We start from the raw sequence: 8,584 nt of genomic DNA, 5'->3' as shown, positions 1-8,584 counted from the left end.
TGACTTACTGAGCGAAACTACTTCAAAAACATTTTCTGATGTCATCACTCAAACCGATAAATATTTTAATTTTATTTTTATTTATTCATTTCATCGGCATAAACTCAAAAAGAAGTTTCACAAAGCCGTAAATTTTTATACATATTTTATTTTTGAGGGGAAAGGAAATGTTTTCAAATACTTGAAAATGTGTAAATGAGAAAGGAATACTAAATAAAGCTGGAGTTGTGACTCAAGAGATTATAGACCCAAATTCAGATAATGGAGAGAAAGGTCAAAAGATAAAAATAATAAGAAAGGTTAAATAGATCGTCTGTTATGCAAATATTGATCCTTAATTTTCAAACCTTCCTCACTTCTTCATCTTTTGTCTTTGCATTTGGGTCTATAATCCTTTGAGTTATATAATTCCTTCCAGCGTTGCCAGATTTGGCTACTTTGCACCAAATTTGGCTACTCATTTTTTCAATTTGGCGTATAAAATATCATTTGGCGCATTGGCTACTTTTTGGGCTACATATTATCTATAAATATATTAGTCAAATAAAAATGCACTTTAAAATGGTGTTTCGTCGTTTTTTATTGATTAGAGACCCAAATAGAACAAATATTTGTGTTTTTCAAATGAATTTTTGTTTGTCTCCTTTATAATAAATGAATTTATCTATTTCTAAGTAAAAATTGAAAGTGTCTGTAGAAGTAATTTTTTCTAAATATCCTTTTTCTTGATAAAGTTTTAATACTTAATACTGTAATCTAGACATGTTAGTTTTCAAATATACAAGTATATTCAAGGATGGGCCACAAGTATATACAAGATGCTTGTGGCTTAAAACTCCATGACTTCTTTCAATGTGGTTCAGAGAAACAAAAAGGTTGGACACCGCTGATGTAGAGTGTACCTTAACAAAATATAATGATTGATTGATTGAATAATTGTACATATATATTTTCAAATTAAAAACTCAATTTGATTCATAAAAGCATACAGTTGCTGATTAATTAATTTAAATCGTTATATACAAATGACAACTTTTATTGTTACTATATAAGATTACAATCTGAATTATTTTAAGTAAAAGTGTATAAGTATAATTTTATGCACAGTATTTTGTTAAAAACAATCATTTTTATATATTTATGACGAATCTATATATTTAATCGAGACGAGTTGATAATAATAATAATAATCAGTGCAGAGCCCAAACGGTTAGGAGTTGAAAGTTGAAATTTAGTACACAGTTAAGGGACGTCACGAGAACACACACTAAGAAGGGATTTTTTGAAATATCTCCCCACGGGGGAGATAAACAGGATTAAGGCTTAACATTTCCATCAACAATGGAAGTGTTAAGTAACAATGGAATTGCTAAGAGAAAACGACGTGCAAGACGTTTATTTCGTTTTTGCGGGAAATCGAACATATTTTTAGACCTATCTAAAAATTCTGTAATTAGTCTGGAAACAAGGGGCCTCCAATTCATGCATTCTGTGAAAACGGGTAAGGTTGACTGTAACGTAATAATCTTAGTTTTCGCTAAAACGGTTAGGAATTAAAAGATGAAATTTGGTACACAATAAGGGTAACAAATTTCAGTACCAAACTGTTAAGTAACAATGAAAGTGTCAACAATGGAAATGTTAAGTAACAATGGAAGTGTCAACAATGGAAGTGTTAAGTAACAATGGAGAACAAGAGAGGGCGACATGCAAAATTTACGGGTTCTGAAAAAAAAGGGTAATATGTTAGAACACATTTGATTTTCAAATTTAAACAGATTAGTTTGGTTTTTTTCGACCTTTGTTCTATAGAACTTTCGATGAAAATGGAACGATATAATCAGAACACGTCGTGAAAATCGAACAATATTAGAACATTCAATTTTCAAATTCGACCTTTCTTTAGAAATACTTAGTTTGTTGATGAAATTACTCCTTTTCTTTTGTAGTCTTAAACTTCGCTATCGTTACTTTTGCCCGAACAACGCCGGGCTTACGTGTAAAAACGGTTAGAAGTTGAAAATTAAAATTTGGTACACAGTTAGGGTACATCACGAGAACGCACACTAAGAAGAGATTTTTCGAAATACCTCCCTACGAAAGAGAGAAACAAGATTAAGTCTTAACACTTTCATAAACAATGGAAGTGTTAAGTAACACTGGAAGTGTCAACAATGGAAGTGTTAATTAACAATGGTAATGTAACGTATGGAAGTGTTAAGAGAAAGCGACATACAAGACGCAGATGCAGTTTTTTTCGTTTTTGCGGGAGATCGAACATATTTTTAGACCCATCTAAAAATTCTCTAATTAGTCTGGGAAAGGGGGAACCCAATTCTTGCATTCTGTGAAAAGGGTAAGGTTGACTATAATGTAATAATTTACTCTTCGCTATCGTTACTTTTGCCCGAGCAACGCCGGGCCTATGTGCTAGTAATGTATAAGGATTGTATAGTATCAGTTTGTATTACCATTAAATGATTAATATGTTACATGTGAAGTTACCTCATCTTAAATTCTGTCTATTTCTGATTTATTTTAATTAGAGTGTTTAAAAACGAATTCAATTTTTATTTTAACACTATTTTCATGTAAAATGTAATAAATTGCATTAATAAAGTGTATGTGAATTTTTATTTTATTTTTGTAAAACATTATTGAAACTTATTACAAAAACTAAACGTAATAATATGCATATTCTCTAGTTACCCATTAATTTTAATACTGTATAAACGCGTTTGAATCGTAAATATCTCAAATAAAAGGTATCCCCAATGTATTTAATTAAAGTAATAAAAATGCTTAAAAAATGTTGTTCACTGAGCAAAAAGTTAGATTTGATCGCATCAAAATAAGTCATCACTTCATGTTTTACATTCTTGGCTGTTTGTTTACATAACAGAAAAGTTTTGGAAACTTTATATTCTGAGAGCTCCAGTATCCAAAAAAAGTAAAAAAAGCAAAAAACTTTTTAGGTGTGTGCGTGTGTGCGCGTGTGCGCGTGTGCGCGTGTGCGTGTATGCGCGTGTGCGTGTGTGTGTGTGACATCTATTTCGCTTAATAACTCAGGATGAAGTAATGATTAAAAAACGAAATAATGCATGGTAGCTTGTATATGTGGGGCATAGATGAAAAAAATATTGGTGGTTAAACTCCAAGGATTGGGGTAACTCCAAGCAAGCAGTAGAACAAACAGGACTGCTCAGGACGTCGAATAATTGAACACGCAGTGATGCCAAACTCTCGTTCTAGTTCTTGCAAGTTATACTTTGATTTAGATACTTAGTTTGAACAATATTAACCCATACAATTTTGTTTTTCGCTAACACTAACTAAACTTAAAGCCCAGAAAATGCGTTAGATCGAGAGATTAAAAAAAATGATTATTTGTTTTCATTTATGTAATTTATGTGATACAACTTAAACATGAAGCATGGTTAATTTACTTAAATATTGCGTTATCAATTTACAGAATAATTTATTTAACAGTTGGGATGATGTTTAAAAATTTTAATGTTTTCAAAATACAGTTGTGTGTCTGTACTCCAACTTAATTCGTTACAGCATGCTGATCGAGTAAGAACGACTTTCCCCTTAAGGAATCATGTAAATTAGATTAATTCGTATCAGACTCTCAAAAACTATAGTTATTAAATTATAATAAGTGGAATTCAACACAGATTTAACAAGAACTTTACCAGCGTAGCAAGCATATGGCATGAAAAAGTGAATACCCGTACGCAATAATGAGTGGCAGAATACATCTATTAAAACTGTTAATAGGATATCTTTACAAAATATTTTACGTACTTTTATGAGCTGCCGTTACGTCGAATAGATGTATAATATAACTATTACAATTGCGAACTTTATAATATTAGCAATAAATGGGTACTTCTGGAACAGTAACATTCCAAATAAACTGTTTCCGATACAGAGCTACCAGGAACAGTCTCGCATTGAGTGTTCACACTATTCTCGTCTGAACTATTAAGGCGTTGTTAAGTTCGTTTAGTACTTTTATATCATATCTTAGCCTACCGTTGTTATATTTATTTTGAAGTGTAAAGGAAGTCAATCAGAAAAAGAGTGAAAAGTCCAGGTATGATAAAAGTCTACGTTTTTCTCTGTGCCAGAGAATAGTACCAGAAAGTTATTACAGATCGGTCAAAATGTTTAAGAGGGATGCAATAATAAAAGTGCCTACCCGTTCCAATAATACCTATTATGTATATTTTCTTTAAAATCTGACTAACACAAGATTAATTTGAAGCAGATCGACCGAACAGCTAAGAATAAAAAGATAAAAACATATTACCATTGAGCCAAGCGTAAGCGAAGCTCTTAATAACTCAGAAAATGTTTTGCTGTGATAAAATACAGCCCAACCATATGCAAATATTAAAGAAAAGTTTTTGTGAATAAGTATAACATTGTCTGTATAAGTTCTATTATGGGATTTTAGCATCTCTTACATCACTTTTCAAAAAGTGTTATAGGAAATTTTAGAAAAGTAATTGGTGTGCTAGAGCCAATTAAGGCACCATCCGAACATAATGTAATGTCGTTTCCACTTACCAGAACGAAGACCCACGTGTTAAATTTTAGAAAGCGTTATGTAACGGTGTAGCTTACAGCGATACGTAAATAATTGGATAAAACAAACCAATGAAATAATAATTTAATTGTGAATTTATCGTGAGAAATGTTCGTAAGGATTTGTTTTATGAAACTGAAAAAATCTGTATAATTTTGTATGCACGAAATTCCTGCTAAATGACGCACATAAAGATACATATTTACCACGCGTAACAAACTAAAAAATAAAATTAAACCCAGCGATGTCTGTCATCGTCAAACAGACATAGCTAGACTTTAATTCTGTTTTTAAATTAGTTATTCATCTTATCACAAAAAAATTTATGGATAGAAAATTAAAGAAAAAGGAAATATTTAGACTTATCCTATATTTTTTTTCTAAACAGCTAGTGATTTTTTCTCGAACGTGTGTTCGAAGATCGAATTGTTCGAGTTCAAAGTAGTTCGAGTATCCAGGTATCACTGTAGAAAGATGCAGGAAAGTTCTATTTTAAACAACTGATTCTCTTTCTGCTTAATCGTTATCGCGATCAATAGCAGTTCTCGACTGCTTTCTTATAATCAATTCTAAAATAAAGCAGATAATTGCTAACGAATATCCAACTAGAAGAAGAGAGAAGGCTCCCAAAAATTTGTTAAATCCAATGCTTCAAATTTTCTTTCCATTTTCTCATTTTTGTACCGTATGTTTTTATGACTTTTACTTGTTACTCTGTTTTCGAACGATCGAGAAATACTAGAATGAAAACAAAAATAATTAATGTTAATGACGTAAAGAGTTTATATTATAAGTAACTAATGAAAATGAAGTATAGAATTGAGGGATATGAATTATGTATAAACAAGTAGATACATATCAACAGTGTACACTTGGTTTTTTCTGACACTTATTACACAATATGACACTTTTACACCACCATTGTATTGCTTAATATAAAGCTTTATAGAACATATACATAAAAGTATTTGTATAAATATTCAAATTTTTACTTACATCGAATCAAATTTGTTTTTTAATGGAAATTCCTTTCTCATAGCGTATGCATAAGATAAGGATCTGAGTGCGTCATCAGATATAAACCATTTTTCTTCGTCTTTACTTATCCATTTTTTTATAAGTACATCAAACGAAATAAATGCAATTCTGCCTTTTTTGCACGTGGCATCATATTCGTAAAACCGAAAAAGTTGTTGTTGGCAACGATATGATCCTTTAAATCTTTAAGAAAGCCTTTATCAGAATTCTGTAAAATTATGATACTAACATGTTCTATTACTATACAAAAACTTTTATTTTACACTTAATGCAAGAGAATATATTAAAAAAAAATAAAATCTAAAGAAACTATTACCATTATTAGTTCATAAGCAGAAGTTGAATCATGCGTACCACAAGCAATCTTTCCTTTCTTTACATAATCAAGTAATTCCACAAATGTTTTAGGCACTGGCTCTAAAGTATGAGCAGTCAAATGAGAAGTTAATGTTCCACTATAACTGAATGTTAATATTAGAATTGTAACTAAACAAGTTCCAATAGCAATTCTCGCAAATAGTCGATTTATGTAGTTGAATTTAAACCCTAAAAAATGAAAAAAATTAATGTGATGTTTGAAATTAATACGAAAAAGCATCATAAAGTTTTCATACCTTGATTAGTAAAACAAGAAAACAAAAACCAAAAACTTGTTTTTATTGTCCATCGACGACCATTTGCATTTTCGTTTAATTGGTAATTTATTATTGCAGGAAGAATGAATGTAATCAAAATAATGGAAACTGCTATTGCCAGCCAGACCTTTCATAAATAAATAGAAAGTTATTAATGTTAATTAAAATACTTATAATTTTGTTCTGTTTTCTTTTAAGACGTTTTTCACATCAGCACTAGAAAAATTTATCATTTAACTTTCATTTTAATGCAATTAAATAAAAAATAAAAATAGATGTTGGAATTTTTCTAACATTGCTTAATAGGTACTCGCTTTCACCTGTTAAGAGACTAGAAACTTGATAACGTTTGAATACATAAAAAGAAACGTGGTTACTTTTCCATTCTTTTTAAAAAAGATAAACAAAAAACAATAATATAATAACGTGAAAATATTAAATGACATAACTAAAGTACTAACTTGAAATGAAAAGGATTTGAAAATTGCATTCCATCCTGGCTTTATTTCGATCCGTTTAATAAAAAACTTAATAGAAGTTATTCCAATAACAGAAGAGAAATCTACAATGTTCTGTTTTTCGTGGGAAATTGCAGTAAATTCAGAATATATATCTGCTGTCTGTAAAAAAAAGGTTACTATGATATAGAATAAAATAAATATTACTTATAATCATAAATTATATATTGATTTATAAATGTAATTAGTTTAAACAATAGAGATTTATTAGTCAATTATTACTTCAACGATAAATAAATTGTATGGTGAGAAAACGTATCTTCGAGTATTTGTCGTTATAGTCAATAATAGTGTTATACCATAAATTAGTTGTGACGATTTAATTATTGAAATTAACATTTTGTGCTATCAACTGTAGACAAGCGACTATTATCCGTTTTACTTCCCTGCCTTCATCAAATATATCACATAAGGAAAGCATGGTAATCGGTCACAAAATTGACACCCCAAGAGTTTTATAATTTTGGACTCAGTGGAACTTGAAATGTTAAAGATCATGGAATCCATTGATTACATTCAGCAACAAGATACTTTTTGTCTGTGAAATGTTAAAACATTGTCTCCTTGACAACTGCTTTCCTACTCGTCGAAAGCCAGAAATTCGCCTGTTTCCCAGCAATATGTCTTTCATAAAAATCGCCCAGTGTATTATAAACTTTACTTCTAAGAATAAATTTTGTTGCAGAAAGCAGAACACTAAAAACCTAAAAGTAATTATTATTCCATCGTTATTACACCAAATAATGCATTTCGAATATTCTGACCCTTCTCAATGTTTTATTACAAATCTTTAACTATTTTTTAAAATATATATCCGACCTCTGAATGAATCAATTTTTTGTTAATAAGCTGATAAAAAAATTGATATTAAAACGAAGTTAACATAACACTCTGATAAAACATTTTTTTAATTGGAAAAGGGTTTGTTTACCTTTATGGAAGTAAAAGTTAATATAAATTTTTATAGAGGTTAATTTAAAAGAATACATAAAATAATGTCAACATAATCTATGATAAAAATCAATTACTTTTAACGAAAAGACAGGTACATTTGTGAAATTAAAAAAATAAATGTTAAAGCTTTAAGTAATTATTAAATTAAATAAACCTTATATAACACAATTTTAGAAAATTTTAGTCAAATTAAAAACTTTACTACACCGTGTATTACTTAAACTAGTTGATACTAACTGAGTAACTGGACACAGAATAAAAAGTTATAATAAATCGTCGTGAATAGTTGTGTGTGATTTGTTCTCTACAGCAAAATTTGTGCTTGTAAATAAAGACAACGAATAACAATTAAACAATATTTTATCATTTCTCACCTTGTTAGCCAACTGACCAAGAATTCCAATATATGTTCCATTAATGTATGATCTTGGAGGCCAATTCAGCATTGGTTCAACTATTTTATATCTGTAAAAGTACAGTATTCTCATATTTTGATATTGTAATTAATTTAAATAAAAATATTGTAAAATTAAAACTTATATAAACCTTGTTCGTTACCTTATTGAATACCCTTTTTTTCTGCCATTGTAGATATAAATAAATATAAATTATGCCAATTTTTAACACAAAATTTTCAAGTATATAAAAATTTACTTTATTTATATCCGATAATCTTATATATAAAAAATTAATTCTTGATATATGTTTTTATTAGTTGTAATAACTCACAATTTTTTTCTCTTCGCCTTTAAAATGAGGTCGACTCTGTTTTTAGACGAACTTAATAATAAATTGCCTTATGATAACTTTTTACAATTAATGCTTTATAATATTACAACTCA

This window comes from Centruroides vittatus, unplaced genomic scaffold, assembly GCF_030686945.1.
Source record: "Centruroides vittatus isolate TY-2023 unplaced genomic scaffold, ASM3068694v2 scaffold_2931, whole genome shotgun sequence".
NCBI lineage: Eukaryota > Metazoa > Arthropoda > Arachnida > Scorpiones > Buthidae > Centruroides > Centruroides vittatus.
This window is presented reverse-complemented; position numbering follows the sequence as displayed.